The sequence below is a fragment of the Rhinatrema bivittatum genome, chromosome 5, assembly GCF_901001135.1.
Source record: "Rhinatrema bivittatum chromosome 5, aRhiBiv1.1, whole genome shotgun sequence".
NCBI classification, from domain to species: Eukaryota; Metazoa; Chordata; class Amphibia; order Gymnophiona; family Rhinatrematidae; genus Rhinatrema; species Rhinatrema bivittatum.
Genome location: NC_042619.1, coordinates 232678408 through 232701756, shown reverse-complemented (window position 1 = coordinate 232701756; position 23349 = coordinate 232678408). Strand labels below are relative to the sequence as shown.

General features: G+C 45.1%; 1 protein-coding gene across 2 annotated transcripts in view; it reads right to left on the bottom strand.

Annotated features, from left to right (window-relative positions):
• The window catches only part of KCNJ6 (potassium voltage-gated channel subfamily J member 6), a 95103-nt gene extending 75722 nt beyond the window's left edge, over positions 1-19381 (bottom strand). For both annotated transcript variants that reach the window (XM_029603450.1, XM_029603451.1), the window contains exon 1: positions 19213-19381. The gene's annotated coding sequence lies outside the window, so the exon portion shown is untranslated. The remainder of the gene's footprint in view (positions 1-19212) is intronic.
• Positions 19382-23349: the final 3968 nt, after the last annotated feature.

Sequence of the window (23349 nt, the reverse complement as noted above, 5' to 3'; positions counted from 1 at the left end):
ATCATTTTGTTTTCTGAAGTAAAATCTCATTAAAGATTCTTTTTCAGAAAGAAAGGAAAGTTGAACAATGAGAGTGGCTCTTAGATTTATATTCATTTCAAAAGATTTCTCTAACAAATCTGATAAATTTACATTATCATTTCCCTGAGCATCTTGTTTCTGAGTTTGTTTTCCAGTTCCTGTTTCTGTGGTAGATAATAAATCTTATCTATTTCATTATTATAACCCAAAACATTCACTAAATAGCTTTTAAACAGATCTTGTGCAGATATTAAGTGAGTTCTGGGGAAATTGAGTATCCTTAAATTATTTTGTCTGAGTTGATTTTCCATTATTTCCAACTTATTACTATGTATTTTCTCAGACTTAATTAAATTTAATTGAATCTTATCCATCTCATTCACCTTTTCCTCTACCTTATCTATCTTAATTTGAAATGCCAGGGAGGAATTGGAGGTATCCAGATGGGAGGCATAGCTGATACATCTGATCCAATTGTTATTACCCCTAGAGGTTTTTCTCTTGAGGAAATTGGGACAATGTTAGTGACATTACAGAAATCTGTTAATAACATTGCTAATACTATGCAAGAAGTGTTAAATCTTTTTTTTTTAACCTTTTCTTTGGCTCTGAGAGAACTTCAGAATCATAACCTCTCTCAAATTCAAGTGAGAAGTGCTTCAAAATGGTGCACGGTTCTAAGCTGCTTTCAGTTTCAGGTTAAAAAAAAAAAAAAAGAGGAAGCCCTTGTCAATCCAGGCAGCTGCCAGCTGGGAATGACTGGTTGAAAAAATGTGCTTCACTTTCATTGGTCCTCGTCCTTCCTTGCCGTTTCCCACCCTAGTTCTGATCTCTCTGGCTTGCCTTGCAGTGTAAAAAAAGGTGCCGTTAAGCTTGCCCCATGACCAATGGACTCCAAAAATGAATGCAAATGAAAAGACCCTTAGGCTGTGAATTTCTTTTTTTTACTTCCCATTACAAATAACACAGCCACACCAGCGAGTGTTGTTCCACAAATAAATGTTCATGGGGGTACTTAGTAATTCTGAACAACTTGGTAGATAATACGCTTTCTTCTACAAAAAATAAAATCCAATACACAGCCAAAGAATCTGCAGATTAGAAAGTTACTCCTCTCCTACCCCTAGCAGGATACTTTTTAGAGATTTAAAGCACATTGCAGTAGTCGAGATAGGATATGAATAAACGTAGCAAGATTATGCTTACTAAAGTAAGGTTTTTTTGTAAACTGAAACAAATATTTAGTTGAAAATAAGGGTTCATAGCTACCCTGGTGACCTGAGAATTCAAAATGAATTTTGAATCTATAATAACACCAAGATTGCGGATGTAATTTTCCACTAATAACCTGCAACCATTTAAAGACAGGTGAGGGGCATCAGCCTGAGGAACCAACTGACCTAGCTCAGCTTCAATGTATTTACTGTTACCCAGTTCCGAACCACAGACAAGCAAGCATTCTCTAAGGTGTCATGGGCATCTGCCAATTGCCCCACGTGCAGAATAAAGCTGAATGTGACCTGCATATGAATCAAACTGCATACCAAATCCTCTAATAATGTCACCTAGAGGTTTCAAATATATGCTGAAAAGCAATGGAGATAATATTGCCTTTTATCAGAAAACATCTAAGCAGTTTACAACTCAGAACACACACAATTTCATAATTCAAACAATATCATATGAACCATATAAGAGCAAAACCATTAAGACCCCCTAAATAAAATTAAAATACATAAAAAAATCACATAAAATATGTTGTCTGGCACCTTTTCACTAAGACCAGGAAGTTCATGCACCTTGCCCTCCGTACTCTCCCCTCGCTTCCACGCCCTTCAAGCAAAGATAGCCACATACTGCTGTGAAAAAGGGGTGAGCCAAGGCTGATGTTTAGTGTGCTTTACAGGATGGGTAGGAGGAGGGGCAAGAGTGTCTAAGGCTGAAGAGAGTATAGGGCTGGATTTTCAAAAGGTTGCGTGTGCCGGGCCTATTTTCAAAAGGCCCGGCAATGTTCGTAAAACCCCGGGACGCATGTAAGTCCCGGGGCTTTACAAAAGGGGTGGAGTGGGGAGGGAGCGTGGCCAGAGGCCTCCGCACGACTGCTGGGCCTGGGATGGCGTGCCGGCAGTTGGCCAGTGTGCGCAATTTACTTCAGCCCCAGGACTAATGGATTAATGTGAAAGTTATCTGGTGATGGTCTGAGATCGGGAGAACTGAGGTGGCGAAGTCTGAGAGACAGCAGTTGGAAGCAAAGACTAGGTCAAGGCAGTGGCCATGCTGGTGAATAGAGGTGGTAGAGGAGAATTGGAGATCAAATGAAGACATTAAAGAAAGGAGTTTTGAGGCATAAGATTTAGAGGGGTCATAAACATGGAGGTTGAAGTCATCAAGGATAAGGGAAGGGAAAGATGGGTCAATGAAGAAGGAAAGCCAGGAATCAAAGTCAGTGAGAAAAGAGGAGGGAGATTTATCAGGGGGTTGATAGAGAGGTAGAGGTAGTAGAGTGAATAGGTGGATGGAATGGGCTTCAAACAGGGGCGGATTGGCCCATCGGGTGATCAGGTATCCCCGGTGGGCCGATCTCACCAATCACGTGGTCTGCCGTGCGCGGCCGTGACAGAGCCGCGCTCGGCAGACTACGTGACGTGTCCTGGGCCGGCCTGGTGGTGAATACCCGGGCCGGTCCGACATGGTGAGTCCGCCGCTGGCTTCAAAGGAAGAAAAAGAGTGGGGCTGAGATGGGAGAAGGGGTTGAAATCTGCAGGAGAGGGAGAGCAGCAGTCCAAAAAAACCAGCATAGCCTACTGGATGAGGTGTGTGGTAGAAAAGATAACCTCCATGACAGAGAGCAGCAACTGAAACAGTGTCCTCAGGGAAAGCCAGGTCACTGTTATGGCAAGACAATGAAGAGAACAAGAGGTAGAAAGGTAATGAATAAAAGGTAAGCTTCTTGGAGATAGAGTTTGCATTCCACAAGGAGCATGAGAAAGGAAGAGAAAAGGGAGGGAGAAGGGGAATAGTGATAAAATTGGAGGGGTTACAGCTTGATATGGGACAATGGAGTGAAAATTGCCTTGAATGGCCAGGATTGGGACTGATATCCCCAGCTAAAAATAGAAGGAGGAGCAGGAGAATATGGAGAAGACAGGCAGCGGTGTGCTGATAGTGACGACGATGAGATGGAGTCAGGGGTAGTGGAAAAGGCAGGATGGAGGGGAAGAAAACTTTGAATTTCAAGAGCAGTGGACAATACAAATGACAGAATGACAGGTGAGATAGAGAATGTAGGGATAAAACATTTTCTGTTTTATTCACCTTTCCCTTCCTAATAATTCCTAGCATTCTGTTTGCTTTTTTGATCGCCGCAGCACACTGAGCCAATGATTTCAATGTATTATCCACTATGACACCTAGATCTTATTCTTGGCTGGTAGCTCCTATTATGGAACCTAACATTGTGTAACTACTAGGGATGTGGATTCGTTTGCAACGAAATAGGAAACATAGACGACATTTCCTATTTCGTCACGTTTCAGAGAGGTCGACGAAACGATAGGAAAACCCACGAAATTTTGTGTGGTTTTCTTATCATTTTTGGGGGGGCATATTTTTGGGGGGCATATTAAAAAAAAAACCCAAACCCACCCCAACCATTCAAATTTAATTAATTGTAACCCCCTACCCTCCCGACCCCCCCCAAGACTTGGCCGAACCCCCCCCCCCAAGACTTACTGAAAGTCCCTGGTGGTCCAGCAGGGTCCTGGGAGCGATCTCCCCCTCTCGGGCCGTTGGCTGCCACTAATTAAAATAGCGCTGATGGCCCTTTGCCCTTACCATGTGACAGGAGCTATCGGTGCCATTGGTCGGCCCATCACATGGTAGGAGCAACGGATGGCCCGCGCTATTTTTTAAGATGGTGCCAGCCGTCCATTGCTCCTACCATGTGACAGAGGCCAGCCAATGGCACCGATAGCTTCTGTCACATAGTAAGGGCAAAGGGCCACTGGTGCCATTTTGTTTACTGGCAGCCAATGGCCCGAGAGCGGAAGATCACTCCCAGGACCCCCGCTGGACCACCAGAGACTTTTGGCAAGTTTTTTTTTTTTGTGGGGGGTTGTAATTAATTAAATCTGAAGGGTTGGGGTGGGGGGTTTCGGTTTGGGACAGCCGGAAAAAAAATCAGCCTGAACCGCAGGAAACGAAATTTCCCATGGTGGGCCGATAAAGATTTACCATTGCATTTTGTTTCTTGAAAAACTTTCATCCTGTTTGACTGAAAGCCCCCTTTCACATATAGTGCCACCCCTCCACCAATTTGATCCTTCCTATCATTTTGATATAATTTGTACCCTGGTATCAGTGTCCCATTGGTTATCCTCCTTCCACCAGGTTTCTGAGATGCCAGTTATATCTACCTCTTCATCCAGTGATATACACTCTAACTCTCCCATCTTATTTTATAGACTTTTAGCATTTGTATTGGGGATGTGCAGGGGAAAAATATTCATTTTTGTTTTTGGGAGTTCCCCCCCCCCCCCCCACGAATTTCGTTTGTGGATTGCTTGATTCATGAGAAAAAAATGAATCAAATTTAAAAAAACAAAAAAAACGGCCAAAAATCGAAAACATGGGCTCCAACCCACTTGGAAAAATGCTGGGGCGAGATTCCCCCTGGTCCCCACCTAGCCAGTCCAGAGAAGATCTGCCAGCAAGGCCTACACCCAGGCCAAAGCCTTCAGGCTGGATCGCAGCGTCGGGCCTGGCCCTGGGCACTGGCCTAAGCCCAGACTTCGGGACCCGTGGCTCAGCCTTGCCATCGTATGCCCCCGATGAATCAGGTAAGAGACCCTGGCATTGCACTTAGGCCTAGGCCATAGTGCCTACTTTGTGTCTCAGTCTATGCCTCAGCTGAGGCACCGGTGTCGCGCTAGAGCATGGGCCACGGTCCCTACTTTGGGACTCAGCCTACACTTTAGGTGAGGCTCTGGCTTTGGGCCTAAACTTAGGCCCAATGCATTAATTTCAAAAGAATGCAATGAATAAGATTTGTTTCATTTGGGGGGCCCCCCCAATTGTTTTGCATCCCCTGAATGAAACGAATTGCTCTTATTCATCGTGTTTTTAAAATTTGTTTGAAACAAATGCACATCCCTAATTTGTATACAGACATTTCAAATTATGTTTTTTGTTTGTATTAACAATCTACTCATCAGTTGATAGGAGTAATTTTAAATCTTTCTGCTCTGTTTGCTCTATATTAAAGGCACCTGGTCCACTTTAGCCTTTATTTTAACCTCTCCACTGGGATTCCCTAAATTCCCTGTTCTCATAGTATCCTTCAAATATACATCATTTCAAGCCACGCACTTCTGAGCAACTGTTGGCTTTCCCCCCATCATCAGAACCACTGCCTGGATTCTGGAAGTTTGAGCTTTTATTCGCTACCACCTGGGGATTTTTCCCCTTTTTTTTTCACAGATCTTCTAGCTCACTACTTCTAGTCTGGATCACTGCAGTAATGATAATGAGGCTGATAAAGAGAGTTCTTCTGGAGCCGTGAATCACAGACTCCAAATCCAGCCACCCTGTTTTGCCATTAACCATGATCAGGACTCCCTCCCCCCCAAAGGCTGCAAATGTTGCCCGTATTGCACCTCCAACCCCAGCTGACCCGGGGGTGCGGAAGATCCACCTGGGGGACTTTCTGCATGGCAGGGCACAGCACTGGGTCACCGAGTTCATTTATTGCTCTTAATGATTAAAGATAAAACAGTTTAAAATCCAGTAAGCAGGGTAAAGGTGTGAGGCTAACTGGGCAGACTGATGCAGGCTTGTCTTTTTGTTTCTAACTAGAGCAGATCCTTTTCATTTTAGCATGCACATTGGATGGAATCCCAGATACCAAGGCCCATACTATCCTCACCATCAAACAGCATAACCCAGCAACCAATGAAGACTTGTTTCACGCATGGATAGAAAACCAAAACTCTGAAAGGTTCTGAAATCTCTGCGTTACACACACCGTTAATCACAGACAGAAGAGAAACAGCTTGCAGGAAAGTGAGCAATAGCAAGTAGAAAAGCTAACTAAGACCAGAAAGGCTTCCAGGTCTGTCTCTGACAAATGTAATTTGTGGCAGAGGCCGGAATTAAGCAATTGCTGTCAGCAATTGGCGACTAACATTAAAATGAGTACCCAATGCTAATATAGCTATTAATGCTATATATTTTACTAGATGAATGCTGCCATTCTATCTTACTTATCAGAGGAGATTCTTGGCAGCTTTGTGCCATATGCCAGTACTGATGGTATGCGCACAGAGTTACAAAGCAGCAACATTCCTGAAGCTGCTATTGCAAACATCACCACGAGCATCTTGCATCCTACTGTCCGCCTCTAGTCATCCTCCTCCACCCCTAAAACAAGTGGAAAGAATTGACAGGTTGATTCTCACCGCTTCCTTCAGAAGTTGGCTCACTGAATAATTCAAAGTGACATCCTCCCCAGAGTTGGCTGCTTGCGTGTGACTCTAAAGTTTACTGGGTCTAGCTGGATCAGTCTGCTGATCAAGTTCATTCATTTCCATCATGTGAGGTCTTCCAGTCTTGTACTTCTTCCTTCGAATCCTGATCACAGAATGCCATTTTGTTTGTTTTGTTCCAGTCATTGTTTAATCTCTAGTTTTGTATCACCTCTTCTTCCCTCTTCCTTCACTGCATTTTCATAAAGTGATTTTAGGGAATGTGGTCACACTTTAAGTCCCAAAGCATGACCAATAACAGAGTCCACTTTGAATCCTTTGTCTTGCTGTGGCTGAACGTACATAGTGAACACAGGGGTTCATCCAGTTCACTTTGAAATGCAGAGCTCTAGTGTCAGAGAGGAGTGGGATCTTTATAGGTTCTAATACCTTTTATTCCACCAACAAAAATAAAGGTGATGGCATTGCATGAACTTCACATCTGAAGAGACCTATGTGAGAAGATGATCGACATCCGGAAAAAAAATTCTAGTAGTGGTAGAGGCCAAAAAAGTAGTAGAATTCAAGCATGGATAGGATAGATACCAAAAGAACCCGCAGGTTGAGTGAGATCCATGACAGTGTGGTAGACTGACACGAATGAGCAGACTGGGTAGACCAAGTGATCCTAATGACATCTTCTATGTCTTCTGTCCCTGTGTGGGTCTAAAAGCATAGGTACTGCATATTCATTTTACATGTTCAATAAAAAGGTCTCACAACCTATAAAGATTCCCAGGCCATTGTGCTACTTACTGTTTCACTATCTCCATGCCTCAATAATAATATATTTCATACAGTAGTATTGAGTACCACTCTCTACAGAAGAACGCTTTTGTCAAGACATTCTAAGAAAGTGAAAACAGTATATTTGTTTAGAAACCTTTCTCATCTGTAACGGTAAATCAGATATATTATTATGCAATATCCCCTTGTTGATACCAGCAGCTAATGACTGGTTTGTTGATTCTCTTCAAAACTGTTCAATGTGGCAACAAACCGGTCATTAGCTGATGGCAACCGTTGATTTCAAGGAGATTATAAATCAATTTAATTGAGAATTCTTAACGAAGAAGCACACTTAATGTTCTTTCCATTCTTTGCAAAGTTGCGTTTCTGCTACCAAACAAGAGTCTGAAGTGTGAAGGGCAGTTGCGTTACAAGATGTTGGTTTGATGCAAAGTTAATTATTATTTTTTAAACAAGTTGTTTAATAGCCTGTATGCTCTTTGTACACTAGGCAGCATTTGAGTCATTCATATGGCAAATAGAAAGATTTACAAAAACAAAAGCATTGAACAATGTCCTAGAGGCCAGATTTATAGAACAAGGCAAAATTAAATAGTAATAAACAATAAATAAAAATAGAAACCCTTTGCAAAGCATGCTAGGTTGGTGGCATGACCTGCAACACATAAGACTCAGGTTTGATTCCTGAGCCTGGTTTTTGCTCTCTGGGCTGGCCAGTGCCGAGTATGCTGCGGAGGCAGCCAGCGTTCACAGCCCCTGGGAAAAGGGAGTCTCAGTTACTGTACAATGGTGACACCTGGTGGCCAAATCTAAGGCATGCACATACCAGGCTCTGGAAGGAGCTGCAGTCTGTGACACTCCTCACCCCCCCCCCACCCCTGGCGGTGGACTGATGCTGCAATGACAGGGCTAAGCGAGTTGGCACAGGGAGATTATAAAATAGGGGAAGAATCTCCAAGTAGCTGTGAATGAAGGCTCCTGGCTCCCTAGCCCAGTACAGGCTGGTTCTAATTGAACTTCCAGTTCAATTAGGAGCAAGCAAGACAACAACAAAAAACATTTTTAAACATCACAAAATACCCTGGGAAAATCATGACTATTTTTACGTACACAGGAAAATTGTATTTGTTCAAAAGTTCATACGAATATCTCTCAAAATTTCCACCACTCTGCAATAAACGACTGTCAAAACAAAGACTAAATCAGAAAAAAAAATGCCACAAATTGTCATGCTTTAGATATTTTTAAAATAGCAGACCTTCTGCCAAACCTTATTAAAAATAATAATAATAATTGAGACTGTGCAACAAACATGCCTAAAGGTCACTGAGGTGCCAGGAAGTGCATGCTGCTTCTAACTGCAGGGACAGAGCTACTGCAGCAACTGTGCTTTAAAATTAACAGTTCTTGCACTGCAAGGAGTGCTCTGCTTATGTGGAGCCAACAACTCCAGGGTTAACGACCTTAAGACCTGGAGAAAATCAGAGACTAAAGGACACTGAATAGTGTGCCTGGAGTCACCTGACTTTGGGAACCAATGGAAACTGGACAGAAACCAGGAAGTAACTGGATTCACTGCTCAGCCAATCCAGAGGGAGGCAAAAAGATATTGCACCTTTTCTTATTTGAATTTGTCCAGGTGTTTACCAGAGGAGAGCAGAGAGAAAGAGAAAGATGGAAGCAAGGAGAGCAGTCCAGCAACCTGCATAAAAGGGTTGGAAAACGTCAGGCAGTTTCTATGGAACAGCCGATTCAGTAAAGTGTGTGGGGGAAAAAGGGCGCTCAATGTTGAGCGCCTGCTCTCCCAACGCATGCCCAGTCACCTCTCCTGGGCCTGCAATCCTGTATTTAAATGAGGGGTCACACCAAAAAGGAGGCGCTAGGGAGCATGCCTCTAGAGTCTCCTTAGCAGTGGAAGCCCAGGAGGGGTCGGCTGTCAGCAGGTTCAGAAAAACAACACTTAATTTTACGAGCATCTGTTTAACCGATCCCGCTGACAGCCACGGGTTAGAAAAATGGACACTGGTAAAACTGAGCATCCGTTTTCCTAACCTGACCCGCCGGCACTTTTTTTTAATCTTTTGGTTCCCGACTTAATATCGTTATGATATTAAGTCAGAGGATGTACAGAATTTCAGTAATTTCAGCTTTTCTGTACACTTTTTCCGGTTGCTCAAAAATTTGCACCTGCCCTTGAGCAGGTGCTAATTTCTGAGCATAAAATGTGAGGATTGGCCGCACATTTTTTTTTTTCAGTTTCCTGGGCAAATGACTAATAGTGTCATCAACATGCATTTGCATGTGATGAGTGCTATTAGTTTCGGCAGGGGTTGGACATGCGTTTTCGATGCGCTAAACCCCTTACAGTATAAGGGGTGAAGGACGCTCGTCGAAAATGCGCGTCCAATAGCAGGTTAAACGGTTCGCTCAGCTGAGCCCACTTTACAGTATCGGCCTGAAAGGTCGGGAGTTTGGAGTGGAGAAGGACAGCATTTGGGAACTGAATACCCAGACTGAGAGGCACTCCAGGACTGTGGAAGCTGGATGCTGCCCCAATCCTGATCTTCGCTGAATCCAGTGGCAGAGATAAGCAAATAAATTCTTTAAGAAGGGTACAAGGGAAATTAGAGGTATTTCTTTTTTCACTTATTGTCTGGGGGGAGGACTGAGCAGCCCAGAGGCTGTCTCTGCATTTGCAAGGGATCCGAGCAGAGGGCAGTGTTGTGAGGACCTTTGCAATATACAGATAGGACTGATACAAAGACTTCCAGATTCCTCAGTCTTTTGCTTTGTTTAGGAGGGAAACAGACCAGGACAAAGTGTTTTCCGAGGGACTGTTTCCATATACAGACAAATCTAATACCAAGCTCTCTAGTAAAAAAAACCCAACACAGCATTTACTTGGTTTAGTTCGTCTGCTTATATCTACATCACTTGGGCCTTCCAAGAGTTTTTTTTTTCCCTTGCGCACATGATTAGACTGCAAGGGGTTTTGTGTTTCCACTTTGCTGAGTCTACATATATTCTATAGAGCTTATGGCAAGTATCTGTTTAAGAACTGGAACAGCTGCTTTGCTATTAACAATTCAATATTGATATGCAAAATCTTTAAGTATTATCTCATTCTGTGTTTCAAGCTTTCCCTTTGATTCTTATACTGCCTGTTTGGTTCCTGGTGATTCCCCTGTTTCTTTTGATTGATTACTCAAAACACTTTAATAAGATTTGCACTATGCGGTGACTGTTTTGTGCACCCTCCTGTCCCTGGAAGGGTGGGAGGTAATAGAACTGTTCCTCGGGTGCTATGGGGTGGGTGCAGCCTAGGGCTGTGCCTTTGCCCTGGTTCCTATTATCCAAGTGCCTACACCCATTTCAATTTCCCAGGCGACTCCACTGTGACTGGGAGGGTCAACTATTTTATTTTCTTTCTGTGGCTGTCTCACATCTCCCTTGGTGTGCAGGTCTACTGTTTTACCTGAGGGGAGGGCGCTACCCTTACATCAACAGTCCAAACTGGCTACGGGTAATACTGGGAACCCTCCATACAGTTTATCCTGATGGAAGAAGACATTATGGTGCCACTCTCTTAGTAAAATCAGAGCTACAAGCTCATAGAGCACAGCTTCCCACTCCAGATCTAGCTGGATTATCGGGATACCCATAACAAATATGCCTAAGATAAATTTGCATACACTGGAGAATCTGTATATGCAAACTTATCTCATGCATATTCATTATGGAAATCCTGAAAACCCATGGAGGTGTCCCCGGGACAGATTTGGAAAGTGCTCTCATAGATGTACTGCCAGTAAAAACCAGGACTGTCTCGGTCTGCCCCCCGATGACCTGTTGTCTCTGCTGGAAAAAGCCCACTTTGTGATAATGAGAAGCTGGGGTCTCAGATGTGAGCGAGCCACATTCTGTACAGGATCCAGGCAACATCTGCCTTGTTTTTCTGCTAGTTATCTTTTTCTTTTTTTTCCTTCTCAGAGTTAAACATGGAATGGTTAGTCCAGGTGGTGTCGGTGTTCATGACACCATCGGCACCCAGAGATATCATGAGCAGAGAAACACAGCTTCAGCTGAGCAATCCATTCTCACTGTGCAGAGGCTCCGGGATAAAGCCCGACTTTATTTTGATACCTGAGCACACGAGGAACATGGGGCCTTCACATTTCCATTAAGCTGTATTTATTTATTTCAAAACATTTGATATTCTGTCTTTTTCCCAAAATGGCCTCAAAGTGGCTTACAATCAAATAAGAGTGTATTTATTATTTATTTATAATCCTGCATTTCCGGTAGCATCCATTGCGGATTACATCGTACACACATAATAAAATACATACAATCACACATCAACAAATAGACCACAGGATAAAACAAAGTAAAATAGCAAAAACAGAATAAATTCTTAAAAGCCTTAGTTAAAAGAAAACACTTTTAACATCTTTTTGAATTTGAAATACTCGGGCTGGCTATGAATCTCATAGGGCACAGCTTTCTATAACTCGGGATCATACACAGAGAACGCTATAGATCGTGCCACATGTATCTGATGGTATATTGCCCAACATGGTGAAGCTGACCAAGCTAGCCTACCCCTAATGCCCACTATCACCCCTCTGCACCCTCCTCTCTCATCTGTGCTCCCCCCCACCATACCTCCTCTACCCTCTTCTCTTCCCCCCCTGCCTTCCTGTTCTCCCTCTCTTCCTTTCACATCTTAATTTATGTGTATACTGCCTTCAATCCCCCTCATGTCAACTGCTAATTTTATGTCCTAGAAAGTACGATCTCTTTCTCGTCTATTTAGCACTTTGTACAGAGTTACTAGTTATTACTATGTATATAATTACCACTATATATTAACAGTTATGCACCTTCTTCCTATCATGTTATGTGCCGCCTTCTTATCATGCTATACAAACAAATTGTTCCATGTAACTTTCTTCACTCGTTATTATTTAACTAAACTGTTCCATGTAAACTGATACGATGTGCAAACGGTTATCGGTATATAAAAACCTTTAAATAAATAAATAAATAAAAGATTAGCCTGGAAATTTTGTCTTGCAAACAAAAAGAATCTTGGTAAATCGCTTTATGAATGAACACTGAAGACTTCAACTGAACCCTTTGTAGAAGAGGTAGCCAATGTAGTTCCATCAATGCAGAATAATTACTTTCTCTCCACTGCAGGCCCAACACTATTTGCACTGCAGCAATTTGGGTCAGTTGCAGAACCTGAATCAGATATTTCAACAATCCCGTATCCAATGAATTGTAGTACTCCCAATGTGTTAAAACTATTACTTGAACAGCTAATAAAAATCTAAAGGAAAAAGTATATTCTTTCAAAGATTTTAGCATATGCAACTTTAAAAAAAAAGCAAGTTTGGCTACTTTTTAAATTTGTGTCTTTAGACTAACAGATAGACAAAGTGATAACATTAATTGAAGGGTCATGTGCACTTATATCATTGACTCATAGTGGATATTTCTTCCTTACTAATGAAGCGTGTAGGGGAAGGCGCAGATGAAAATCATTTTACAGTAGAAAATGTATGGGAAGAGCTAAAGAATCTGAAAGTGGACAAAGCCATGGGGCCTGATGGGATTCATCCAAGGATTCTGAGGGAGCTCAGAGATGTGCTGGCGGGTCCGCTGTGTGACCTGTTCAATAGATCCCTAGAAACGGGAGTGGTGCCGAGTGATTGGAGAAGAGCGGTGGTGGTCGCGCTTCACAAGAGTGGGAACAGAGAAAAGGCTGGTAACTACAGACCGGTTAGCCTCACTTCGGTGGTGGGAAAAGTAATGGAGTCACTGTTGAAAGAGAGAATAGTGAACTATCTACAGTCCAGAGAATTGATGGACCAGAGGCAGCATGGATTCACCAGGGGAAGATCCTGTCAGACAAATCTGATTGACTTTTTCGACTGGGTAACCAAGGAATTGGATCAAGGAAGAGCACTAGATGTCATCTACTTGGATTTCAGCAAAGCTTTTGATACGGTTCCGCACAGGAGACTGGTGAATAAAACAAGAAGCTTAGGAGTGAGTGCCGAGGTGGTGACCTGGATTGCAAACTGGTTGACGGACAGAAGACAATGCGTGATGGTAAATGGAACTTTCTCTGAAGAGAGAGCGGTTTTAAGTGGTGTACCGCAAGGATCGGTGTTGGGACCGGTCCTGTTCAATATCTTTGTGAGCGACATTGCGGAAGGGATAGAAGGTAAGGTTTGTCTTTTTGCGGACGACACTAAGATCTGCAACAGAGTGGACACGCCGGAAGGAGTGGAGAGAATGAGACGGGATTTAAGGAAGCTGGAAGAGTGGTCGAAGATATGGCAGCTGAGATTCAATGCCAAGAAGTGCAAAGTCATGCATATGGGGAGTGGAAATCCGAATGAACTGTATTCGATGGGGGGGAAAGGCTGATGTGCACGGAGCAGGAGAGAGACCTTGGGGTGATGGTGTCTAATGATATGAAGTCTGCGAAACAATGCGACAAGGCGATAGCAAAAGCCAGAAGAATGCTGAGATGCATAGAGAGAGGAATATCGAGTAAGAAAAGGGAAGTGATTATCCCCTTGTACAGGTCCTTGGTGAGGCCTCACCTGGAGTACTGTGTTCAATTCTGGAGACCGTATCTACAAAGAGACAAGGACAAGTTGGAAGCTGTACAGAGAAGGGCGACCAGGAAGGTGGAGGGTCTTCATCGGTTGACGTACGAGGAGAGATTGAAGAATCTAAATATGTACACCCTGGAGGAAAGGAGGAGCAGGGGTGATATGATTCAGACTTTCAGATACTTGAAAAACTTTAACGATCCAAAGACAACGACAAACCTTTTCCGACAGAAAAAAATCAGCAGAACCAGAGGTCACGAGCTGAGGCTCCAAGGAGGAAGACTAAGAACCAATGTCACGAAGTATTTCTTCACGGAGAGAGTGGTGGATGCCTGGAATGCCCTTCCGGAGGAAGTGGTGAAATCCAAAACTGTGAAGCACTTCAAAGGGGCGTGGGATAAACATTGTGGATCCATCAGGTCCAGAGGACACACATAAAATAGCAGGTAGCAAAACACTGCACGGAGCAGCAGTAGCAACAGAGGCATTCACGGAGCGGGATGCCAGTGGCCAGTGGTAGGTGTTCCACCTTCATGGAGCAGAAAGATGGAGGGCTGTCATCTTCCAATTAAATTAAAAAAAAAACAAAAAAACAGGGATGGGATCCATCAGGTCTAGAGGACGCATATAAAGAGCAGGTAGTAAAACACTGCACGGAGCGGCAGTAGCCACAGAGGCATTCACGGAGCGGGATGCCAGTGGCCAGTGGTAGGTGTCCACCTTCACGAGCGGAAGGATGAAGGGCAGCCATCTCCCAATTAAAAAAAAAAAAAGAAAAAAAACAGGGATGGGTTCATGGGCTATAGGTATTACCAATTATTAGGCTTTTCAATATTTGATGATAGTTAATGTGACTTTCAAGGCATACTTCACTTTCAATGCATATCCAGCATAGCTCCCTGCTTCAACGACAGGGGAGAAGAAAAACTAATACTTCACACATATCCAGCATTGCCCTCTGCTTCATGGCAGAGAGCTATGCTGCCACTTACCCAACTAATCAAACTTAATATTTCACTTGGAAGCAGCTCCATCACTGCTCTCTACATTAATAGTGGGGGTGAAAGGGAATTAGAACATAAGGTTACTAAGAGCCAAGAGAAACAGATAAGTATGAGAAAAAATAAGTGTGAAGCTTGCTGGGCAGACTGGATGGACCGACTGGTCGTCTTCTGCCGTCATTTCTATGTTTCTATGTTTCAGTTGAATAGCCATGCCTCTGCTTTCTTTTAGAAAGCAAGGTAGGACGATTCAAGGCAAATGGATAATGCTGTATCTTGTTCCAGATTTTGGGTGCATAGCAGCCGAAAGCCCGAAGTCTTGTGCGGGCCAGTTTCACGGAAGTCAGAGGGTGTGTAGGAGAGCCGGGCATTTTGGGAGAATCAGAGCTCTTTGGCAGGGTTGTAGCAGACAAGAAGGGATGGACATGTTACACTATCTTGAAAAAGAAGGAAGGAAGATCGATTTGTAGCCTGTGAAGTAAAAAAGCAAGATGAGGCTTAAAACCCCATGTGGCAGCCCCTTGGAATCACCACAAAATGGCTGGAGTTAGGATTTAGGCAGTGGAGGGAGGGGTGTACCAGTTCTGGAACAGCACCTCCAGGGAGGCTGCTGGAGTGCTCAGCCGGGCCCTCTGCCTGTTGCATGATAGACCAATGTGGTTTGCAGTTGTGAGGAAGTAGGAGCTTTTTATTGTTTGTAGGTTTGGTCTGCTCCTCCTGGATTGTAATCCAGGAGGCAACTTCAGCTCCCGGTGGATTGTAATCCAGGATAGGTGGGAGGCGCATTTAAAAAAGGAAAAACAAATCTGATGCTTTACAGCAGAGGTTTCCAAACCCATCCTCCAACCATCTCAGCTTTCAGGATATCCACAATGAATATGCAAGAGATAAATTTGCATGCATCGGAGGCCCAGTACATGTACAGTTTTGTCATGCATCTTTGTTGTGGATATCCTGAAGACCGCTGTGAGGTAACAGGGGTAGGTTTGCCAACCCTTGTGTCAAGCCGTCACAAATAAAAAGAAATCACGGGTACTCGGAGAGCGAAGCTGTTTGACTCTGGCAGTGGGGAATAAGATTTTCCATGAGGATGCGTTCCCAGGTGGCAGAGTCCATTTATTTTCATTTCCTCTCTTTAATTTGTTTTTTTGTGCTTCAGGAAATGTGGAGGCATGGAGTGTTTAATCAGCAGCTCGCTGCATATATTGGCTGTGTTATTTTTCCAGAACTCTCTGGTGAGGGCTCCTCTCTGCCTCTGAAGAAAGAACTCTGGCTGAGGTTGGTGGCTCCCTGCAAATACCATTTTTCTCCATTCAGCAACGATGCTTTCTCAGTGAAAACCTGTTTGCAGCACATCATTGAAGAGGGGCTTCTTTAAAGCTGACTTATTCAAAGATGTGGGGGTTTTTTCCATTGACTAAGGCCTTTAGAATCAGAGTAAGGGATAAGCAAGGGCCTCTGATTTTCCTGTGGTCCCATGGCAGAGGCCACAAAAACCACGCCCTTGCCACGGGATTGCTGGGTCCCTAAGAAATTGCAAGAAGCTAGAAGCTGGGTCTAATGCAGCGAAGCATGTACCTGTCTCCCTTCCCCCTCTCTCTCAAACCCTGTTTGCCCTTGCAACAATCCCCTCTCCCCGGCAGTCCCACCCTCCAGTGATTCTCCTGTCTGAACCCCACTACCAACCTGACCAACCAGGAGCAGTGCAGCAATAGCACGGCAGGTCACATCTTCCTCCCCTGCCACCAGGAGCTGGGTTTACTCTCACGACACCGTAGTGCAAGCGGCAACTTCAGCTCCCGGTGGCAGAAGAGAAGGCGGCAGCCCGAGGTGCCACTGCTTTCCTATTGGACAGATTGATGGTAAAAAGGGGGATCAGAGAGGAGGGGGGTGAGAATGTGGTCAGTGCGGTGAGAGTGGACTGGAGGGGATGGACACGAGAAGGGTGAGAGAGGAGATCAGTTGGGGATAGGGTGAGTGAGGGGACTGGAGGGATGGGTGAGCAGGGGAAAGGGAGAGAGGATCAGTGAGCGTGTGTGAGAGAGAGAGAGAGGGAATTAACAGATGTATGAGAGAGAGAAAGAAGGCACCAGAGCTGAACGTGTACAGGAGGGGATTGGTGCCAGGGTTTGGGTGTGTGAGAGAGGGGGCACCAGTATTGGGGGTTGGGTGTGCGTGTTTGTGTTTAAGGGAAAGTTCTATGGATCAGGAGACAGAAGGACGGAAAGAAGATCAGAGGGCTGGGTAGGGGATAGTGGAGGGGGTGGTAGTAGTACCAGAGCTGGGAGGAGGGACCTCTTTCCCGCTCTTCCTTCAAAGATTCACCCCTCCTTGTCCATGATTGTGTTCCTTCTCCCCTAATCTTCAATTCAATCTCAGATCCTCCCCCCATCTCCTCCCCCCCCCCCCCATGCCTGAGATTGCCTCGTCGTCTTCTCCCCCATGTCTAAGATGTCCTGCCTGTGCCAGCCCCCCCCCCTTCCCTTCCCAACCTGCACTGATACCTGAGATCTTATGCTCCTAACCCATGGGGAGGGAGATTTTCCCGAGCCATTTCACTGTGCAAGTGGCAATTTAGCTGAGTAAATGGAATGTCTAATAATTACCCTCAATTTCACTCCACAGTGCATGGATTTTCACTCGCATTTTCAAGGAGGTGTTCTTGGGATGGGATTAGGTCGAGGGAAGCAGCAACGCGCATGGTTTTATGCTTTAAAAAGTATGGCCTAGAGGAGGCACTAAGCCGCAATGTTTTATCGCAGGAGGGGTTCCACTATCGTGGGGGGGGGGGGGTCGCCATGGTAGCAGGGCCCCTCCCTCGAAAAAGCATTATGGCTGTATGGTGCATTCTTTTGTTTTGTGGGCAAACGCCGTGGGACAAAAGAACGTGGCACGTGGCTCTTTAACATGATGGTGCCCCCAACCTCACTGATCCGCCATCACCTTAAAGGGCCTCTGGCCAAAGAAAGAAATTGTGGCAAATGGGGAGGTTGAATAGGGGTTCAGAGCTGACCCTCCCCACCCCCCTACTCAACTCCGGGCCACCAGTGGAGGTGGCCCAAATTCCCCCCAAAATGTAAATTAAAAAAAAAAAAGCACCCTCTTGATGACGGCCCCTGACTTCTCTGGCTCCCCCAACCCCCAAGTGATATCCAAAGTCCCCTCCGCTAAGACACAGTTATCTCCCCACACCCTACACGTCAAAGCCAGGTTCCCGGCCCCACCTGCCCATGCTCGCCCCCTCCCCCCAGAAGTCAGAAAATCAAAAAATAAGTGTGCAGGCCCCCACACCCGGCTCAGTCAGTGCCATTTTCCGAAACGACGCCTACCTGACCTTGCCCCAGCCATGTGACTGGGGTAAGGTCTGGGGATCGTAGCCAAGGCCCGGGCCTCCCGTTTCACATCTACAGATTTTCAAATGGTGTCGGTATTTTATCGCCGCCGACCACCACCTTAGTCAGCCGCGCCAAAATATTTGCATAGGATTGCCTATGCATGACCTTCTTTGCATACATTTGCATCATTTATGCATGCAAATTACATGGAAAGAAGATCATTGTAATGGGGAGGGGGAGCCTGAGTGGGGAGATGCAAATTATCACTTATATCGTGCGATATGAGGTGCATTAGAGCCCTGCCCTGGCTTGATGCATTTCCCTGGTTTTCTGTGATGTTGAAAAGGGGTTTTTGGAAGATCCTGTTTAAACGTGATTATTGCACTGCGCTCTTCCCCTGAATTATGGTAGATGATTTTACACTGGTGAAGAAACAAGGGGACCGGGAGCAGGCATGCTGCAGGCACGCCAGGAAGAAACCGAGAAGGGAGCCCTAGGCGTCCTCTGTTCTGGGAGTCTTACATAGGAAGGGCATGGTGTACCAGGATGGGGGCTGGCAGAAAGAAAGCGAGGCAGTACAGTGAGCCTGCCGATAGGGGGTATACTTGTGCCGACAATACAAGTTCCTGCCTCCCTCCAACCTCTTCTATCAGTGACTCACCGAGGGTGCCCGGAGGCCAATCTAGGGCCAGACCCAGTGCTGGAAGCAGATCGACTGCACGTGTCGCTCAGCGCTTCAGAGAGCCGGGCGCCCGGGGAGAATGCGATGTAAAAGCTTTACCGCTAAATAAACCAGACTGACCGGTCCGAGAAGAGGCCATCAAGGCTAAGAGCGGGAGCTTTAGAAACCTCCCTCCAGGCTGCTAAGAGAACATGTGCTCAGCTTCTGTGTTTGTTCCTCTTGGATCTTTCTCCGCATGGTGCCGCTGTGCTAAATATTTAGCTTTCTTACCTGGAGCATGGCTGAAGCTCGTACTTTCTCCCTCTCTGTCTGTCTTCCGCCGCCGAGGCTCCTAATGAAGAGCTTTGCCTTACAGGCTGCAGCTGCCGATCACTTCCTTGCTGACACACGGCGTGTGTGACCTGCTGAATTGCTAAATAAACTGCTGTCACCCACTTAATCAATCACTTTCCTCCTTGGATGCTGAAGCTTGCTCTGCACCAAATCCTTTCTGGACTTCCTTCTTTCTAATGCTCTTGAAATCTACGTTGGTCGTGGGGTTTTTTTTTTTGGGTGTTTTTTTTTTTTTTTTGCTGTCCTTGAAGAATGGTTTGATGTGCATCATTAGGGAAAATGCTGCTTCAGAATAATGAACGGAATATGCTGGTGGCAGCACTGATTTTTCATGTAATACGGAGCGCTGCCTAATGCCAGCAGGCTGGAAATCCAAAAGGGAACAACAATGGGGGGTCCCTCAGCGGAAACTCATTAGGATGTAACGCTCTGCAAACGCACGACTGCACTGCAAGGCAAGGAGCTGGGGCCCGATGCACTTCAGTGCTGCTGTCCTACAGGAGGAAAGCACAGGGCACCTATGTAATGCATCTTCCTGTCCCCTCCAAGGTTGGCTTCTTCCGCTGTCCAGGTATCAAAGTGCCTTGATCCTTTAATTAAGGGCAGGCATGGGGTGGACTCACAGGGGAGGAACCTGTCCTCTGTTTCCCTATAATCCCAGAGCCTGTCTCCCGGTGCCAGCACAGGACTGGCACCGGGAGACAGGCTCTTGCTTTTGGGACTGGTCGGCTCAGTAGCTTGGCACAGGTGTTCCGAGCCTTTCGTCTCTTGGGTCTCGGTAAGATACTACAAGATTGTATTTTCCATAGAATGAAAAGCTTAAAGACAAAGGGTCATCATAGGAAGATGAGAGAGAGAGAAGCGCAAAAGGAACATGAGCACAGACTTCAGGGCCGGTGCTAGCTTTTTTGCTGCCCTGTGTGAAAAAAATTACTGTGCTTCCCCCCCCCCGCCCCCCCCCCTCCCCAATTCATTCAGTCTCTGTCCCCGGCCCCTCAAATAAAGCCCAGCTCCCTCCTGCAATCTATATTTTTAAAAACGGACACCTCCCCAAACGGAACCCATGGTCAAGGGAAGTGTATTAGGTACCCTAGGCAAACCTTACAGCCTTGCACCCACGCCATCCTCCCTCCCCCCCACACAATCTCCCACACCTTTTACAGATACAATTAAATTATGCATTTAGAACAAATTTGACATAACAAAACTTTCTTCTGAGGCAAAATCATCACTTACAACATGCATATTATATATTTATATGCACTGCTGTGGTGCCAACCAGAAAATCCTGCAAAAAAGGCCCCTGGAGCTCCTATGGAATTAGACTTTTTGTAATGCATGCTGCGTGTGGCCTTGGCCCTCAGAAAGCCATGAGCAAACAGAATTACCATTACAATATAGCAATGCTAACCTCCCATACCAAAGCAACCCTAACTGCCAGCACTCAAATAGTAACAACCTTATCTATGAAAAGGTAATACTGCACATATTACATCAGGCCCTAGAACACCAATACACCTCCTATTAGGAAACAGAACAAATCAGACTGATACCTACAGATAAATTATATGATAGCAAAATACCTCACCTCGGTCACACAAGGAGAACACAGACCCTGACCAAACACGGAATAAAGAGACCAGAAAGTATAAGTAGAAACATGCAGAAAAGAACTAAACTGGAACCCACAACAAGCAGAGCAACATTGAAAAACAGAAACATTACCATTCTTCATAAAACATTAAATAATAAAATAGAGAAATCATCAAACATAATAGTAAAATCATAGTCATAAAAAGAATAACCATGTCAAACCAATTAACCAATAGAACATCCAAAATTTCCCAAACACCAATAACATATTTCAAAACATCTAAATAAAAAACATCCAATAATTAAAATATGATCTACTATTTCCCCCAAAAACAAAATATTCAAAACAACAGAAACATCAAATTACACTCAATAATTAAAACTAATAAGGATTAAAAAATCTCCTGCTCTCCATACCTAGGATCTTTTGATTTCCAGTCACTCTGACACTGTCGTGCATTGGGGGAGATAGGGCCACACAAACTTGCCTGGATTGGCCACTGTTGAAAACAGCATGCTGGATGGACCCTTGGTTCTTATGTTCACACACACACACACACACACACACACGTATACACATTTCTTTCTCTCACACACTCCCTCTCTCTCCCTCACAGACTCTGTGTGTGTGTGGGTTCAAGTCACAAGTCACTTTACTCTCCGTTGCTCAGGTACACAATTAGATTGTAAGCCCTGTGGGGATAGGGAAATACCTATAGTACCTGAATTTAAGTGCCGAAAAGTGGAATATAAAAATAAACATAGGCTCTCATAGGTGCATGCGGGTTCTCTCACACATACACATGAATACAAGCTCTGACTCAGATGCACACACAGCCTCCTTTCTCCAGGCCACAGGATGAGCTCCATCACAGCCCCCTCTTCACTTCAAGCCATGGTGGAATGAGCTTCACCATGGCCCTGCGGGCTTGCCTTTCCTTCAGCCCCCAACAGCCATCTTGTGATTGAGGGGGAGGGGGGAACAGGGGCTGGAAAGCTGTGAGTGCATGTGCGCAGCTAACAGGAAAACCTGCCACAGCCTTTCCTCATTTTTGGCCTCTGGAGGGTTGAGCTCTGCCGGCAGCTCCATGTCCTCTCCTGCTGCCCCCTCAGGTGTGCCGTCCCTTGCAAATGCACGGTGAGCCCACCTGGTTGCGCCGGGCCCGAAAGACTTCTTCACTGAGAGGGTAGTGGGCACCTGGAACGGACTTCCTGTGAAGGTTTTAGGAGTCGATACAGTGGCAGACCTGGCCTGGTCACTCCACAGCCAGTCAGGTTTTTAAGATATCCAAAATGAACGCGCATGAGTGAAATCTGCATATACTCGGTCTCCCATGTTTGCAAATATTCCTCATTGCATATTTACCATGAATATTCCAAAAACCTGATTAGCTATAGGATCAAGAGGCTAGGTTTTTGGAAGCTTAGGAATCGACGGAAAGGGACGTGAGTGGTGGAGGGAGCGAAAACATCACAGATCCAAGCAAGTGTGTGACACCGCAGTGGAATAAAAAGGAACTCGAGAAAATCATTTTGCACAGAATGGGTGATGGACTCCCTGGGCCAGACCTCCCAGCAGAGCTTATAGGAGCCAAACCTGCAGCTGAATTCAAGCGGGTATGGGACAGGCCAGACCTAATGGGACCTTAGTGGTGGGAGGAGGACGGGAAAAGAACAGATCAGGTAGGACCTGAGACTGCACGGTAGGAAGGCTCAAATTGTCAGACCTCACCTGCCAGCATCCCCTCTCTTACCGTTTCTGTGTGGCTGCTGTGTTAGTCCAGGTGAATGCACGGAAATACAGGTTAATAAAGTAAAAATATATAGATAGAGCAAATAATACCATTTTACTGGATTAACTTAATTCATGTTCAGGCTGGTGTTCATCTTTTGTTTGGACCTGATGAAGGGATGTAACTCCTGAAGTCTCGTCATGAAATGTATTAAGTTAGTCGAATAGCACGGAACCACCTTATATTAGTTCAAATCTGTTTTATTATTATTGTTGTTAAAACACAATATATGATACAATTCAACAACATGGGGAGATGTGTGGCTCTTCACAAGTCCGTACACAAAGAGGGGTTACCTTTAGTACAATAATTAGAAAGATCAATCCCCCCGCCACCCTATACGACGTACACTCACAGCAAACTACATGGCAGGAGTGAAACAAAATCGATCTACAGCTTGAGAAATGCAAAGCATCTGGTGAACTGTGTTTATAATTAAAGCAGCAGGCTGTGTGGGATCGGCGACTGTAGCTAGGAATCCCAGACCCAGTGAGGGGGTGGCTGGGGTTAGCCAGTTCGGTTTAGTGGCCCTTTTGGCTAGCAACAGTACTTTCCTACCCCACCATTTAGTAAACTTGTCCTTAAAAGTGACATGCAGTGCATCTCATCAAAAAGAAAAATCGGGACCACCGCTGGTAACAGGCCTTATAGTCTATATTTCTGAGATAAGCAAAGTGCCCGTGACTAC